This window comes from Tribolium madens, unplaced genomic scaffold (assembly GCF_015345945.1).
Source record: "Tribolium madens isolate multiple individuals breed KSU strain unplaced genomic scaffold, Tmad_KSU_1.1 Scaffold_19;HRSCAF=116;Tcas5.2_LG9, whole genome shotgun sequence".
NCBI lineage: Eukaryota > Metazoa > Arthropoda > Insecta > Coleoptera > Tenebrionidae > Tribolium > Tribolium madens.
In genome coordinates this window covers 2756078-2760184 of record NW_025400983.1, presented here as the reverse complement: position 1 = coordinate 2760184, position 4107 = coordinate 2756078, and positions in this window count along the sequence as shown.

Sequence of the window (4107 nt, the reverse complement as noted above, 5' to 3'; positions counted from 1 at the left end):
AAATTGTGTGTGGCATTCGGGCCTTTCATTACTTATCATCACATTTAACCTGACCCGACCCTTACAAATTGTTTCAGCCATATCGAATTTCGCTATTTATACAACAAACGAAACCGTTTTCAACACTATTCAATATTTGCACGGTTTTTCTTAACTCGGAAAAACGCTGATTGTTTTTAATTGCAAAATGCGATGAAAAATTTCMTGGTTTATGACGGGAGTAATTAAATTTTTGGATAAATTTCACAAGCCATAAACTATGTTTGAAATACTAATCAAATTTAATTTCGAGCTTTTACTACARTTACCGTTATGGCATCATTTCAAACTTTCATCATTTGCAAACTAATTAGAAAGTTCAAATTTAAAAATTGGAAAAAAAATTGTTAGTAGTAAAAGTTACACATTATTTGCAATCGTTTTAATTAACTTTGACGTTTCATGTAGAATTAATTGAATCTTGCATTGACTTGAAAACGATAAAAGAAATCATTAATTATTAGATATTCTTAAGTTCTGTGTTTGATTAATTATTGTTTTTATTGATTTGAGTTGTTTTAAATGATTTCAAAAATAATTTTTGTGCTATAAAACATTATAGAAACACAAAAAATCAAAAAAGTTGGCTTAAAGAGAGTATATCTACAAAGTGTTTTAAATTTATTTTTTAGAATAATGTTAGAAATTAATAATTAAGAATAGTAAAAATGGTGGATGCGCCGGGAAAAATTTGTAGAATAAGTATATCTTTTTTTAATTTAAGTTTTTAAATTAGACTCATTGTATTGATTAAGATATTTTTAAAGTAAACTGCGTTAAAACTGCAGAAAACTGTAAATATTTTTAGCAAAATCTCCAACTATAGCCTTTTTTTAAGAAAAATAATAAATGGGTCGGAAAAAAATGCATATTTCATTAATTATTTAAATCAAACTCATAGTATTGATTAAAAAAATGTGAAAATAAATAGAGTCAATTTTACAGAAAACTGTAAATCTTGCTTAGGGAATCTGTAACTACTGGGTTTGTTGCTTCCAAATTTGATGAGTTTGGGAAGTTTATTTTTTTGAAGAAAAATTATGACTGATATTATTATTTTTTAAACACTTAATTTATATTACGCAGACTCAAAACGCTCCAAAACTGTTTATTATTGTTTATATTGAAACAAGCCTATAGTCGTCAATTTAAGTTAGGAAACTATAAAAAGTCATTACTGTCCTTTATAGATTTTTTTTAGTTTTTATTGGTTTCTGTAAATGCTACAAAATGTTGTTTATTAAACTAAAAATTAAAATAAAAATAAGTGAAAACGAATTGAGTTTCTTTTATTTTTTTTCCACTAGTGTCTTATACTGCTTCTATAGTGCATTTAAGCTTATGTTGTTGTTAATAATATATACGCTTTTTTATAAAATATGTCGTCAATCACGTCATATTTTATAAGTACATAAAATACTCTTATTTTAGAATTTTGTCAATTTTGACAAATTTCTTTATAATAATTTCTTATTTTAGCTAAATTTCTGAGCAATATTAGTTTAGGATTTTTTTTTAAACAACGCAAGTTTTATAGTTTTAAAATCTTGTTGTGTTAATAGCTATAAAATTGGTACTCCATTTAAAAAAATTAATTGAAATAATTTTTCAACTATCAAATTTTATAATTTTAAAATTGTATTATTTTTTTTTTAATTTCTGTTGTGTTTGGCTTGTTTGTGCAATAATACAAAAACAAAAACAAATTATATTTGATTTTTTATTCAAAATTTTCAAAGTCAAACGTATATTTTTTTAATTTTTCGCTCTTTTATACCGAAGATTATTTTAAATAGTTTTTTTACTAAATATTTAATTTAATTTTAGATCATTAACTAAAAAAAAAATAACATTTAATTGGAACAAAGCTAAAGTGTAGTTTGGGTTAGAAACTGATAAAAAGTGATTGTTAAGAAGTCTTTTTTGATTTTTGTCAATGCTAAAATTAACAAATTACGGTTATTATGTTTTTAGTATTTTTAAAACCGATTATAACCGGTATAATAATCGGTTTTGTTTTTTTAATCTAAATAATTTTGTAATGTTTAGAATGTGTTTACATAATTTCTAATTTTTTTCGATTTATTTAGAAATGTTTGGAATTTTTCATTTGTCACTAACAAAGTGTTTGGATTTTTTTAAATATTTAATAGCAAATGGTAAATCTAAAACCTACAAATGAGAAATAACTAACATTTTTTGTTGCAGTTGTGTTTTATTGTTTTAATTGTTTTTGGTTTATTTTATTTTAAGAATATTAAAAAAATATCTAATTCTTTGTTTAATTTTTGTTGAATCTTTAGACTTTTTTTAAATAATAAAAATGGTAGATGTGCCGGAAAAGTAGTTTAAAACATAATTTTATTAGAAACATTTAACAACCAACCCCGGTTGGCATTACAGAAAACTGAGACTTTATTAAGTTAAATCTGTAAACTTACAGTTGTACAACTATACAGTTGTGTATTTTAGCGGCAGAGGGCGCTTGCTTGTCTCTCAGCCACTCTTTATTTTTCTAATTAAACTGTTTATATAAACTTTTGAGTAAATAAAGAAGGTTTAATTACCAAATTAAAAACCAAGCTTGACACATTTCAAACACATAACATTGTGTGCTGACAAACAAATCCCTTCATCGTTTATAATTACAATTTCTGATTCCAAACAGATAATTATCGTTGGTTATTGCATGAGACCCAATCGAAACCGCCGTTTATTTTCTTTATTTTTCCGGAAATGTGTGCTTGTTGGCAAGCTCCGGGCGTGTAGGCCATGTTCCGATTTGCTAATAGAATCCGCAGCATTAAACGTTATTTAGGAGATCTCTTGAGATGCAGGTCGGAAACTGTGCCAAATCGACGACTGAATTGTAAAAAGTAGCAACGATAATAACAAGTTGTAATTCCACTTACATCCGGGCTTTAATATAAACGGCCGCGTCCAGGCACGTGTTTGATTTGCCGGGAGACGACCTATTTTATGCATACTAAACGAGATAGAGGGCCGCAAAAGCGAGATGTGCAGTCGACCTTCAAGACGACTATATTACGACACGATATATATTACATTTACATTCGCCTATAGCCGGAGAAGAGTGCATTTGCATCCGGGAACTCGTGCAAAATTAAAATGCTMGGAGACTGCAGGCAGCACTGCAATGTATCGATGCAGGAGGAAACAAGAAATCAATGAAGCAAGCACWTCCCATCTTATCCATTAAATACAACGTGTCCCCGAAATAAGTGCATTTATTTCACACAGTGACAGATTTTCACAAGAACAACATAGCCGTTATGTTTGTTTGATTCGGTTRARACAGAATGCGCCAGGAAAGAATGCCAGAAACAGAGAAAAAAGTGTTAAAAAATTCTACCTCTAAAAACAAAGTAAATGCCAGTATCTGGGGAGAAGCTCCACTAATTTAACACAACTTTTATAACGAGATTAGGGATTTTTCACTGAAAATGCATTCTGACAGAGTTACCACTAGTACAAATATTACAGGGTAGACAAATATATTTTTTTTAAATACAGTGGACATAGGGCGACAAAAAAAGTCATGTCGTGACAACTTGACAAATTATATATCATTTTGTTCGTCTGAGTGAGACAAATTAAATGCACTAAAAAAATTTCAAAAAGTCCACATACTTTAAACTAAATAATTTTTTTAACTTTAAAAAATCATTACTCAATAACTGTTAAACAAACAAATAAAGACTATTCTAAAAGGATGGACTTGCCCTTTAGAATGATATATAATTTGAAATTGAATATTGCCTAACTTTTTTTTGAGCAGTGTTCGAATAAATCAAAGTAATCTAAGAAAAACCCTACGAGTAAATTTTTTTAACACCGGGTAGGGCATTTTTTTATTAGTTAGAATCTAAATTTTCAAAATAATATACCGAGTAGTTTTCAAGATATGATTTTTTGAAGTTAATGTTTGTTGTTCAGGCATTGCGCCATATAGGAAAAGTGCATGTTAATCTTACTTAAAATTGCATTTTTATAAAAGTATTTGTTTTAAGACTCTTCTTTTGCTTAAAAATGGTCAAAACAAAACAA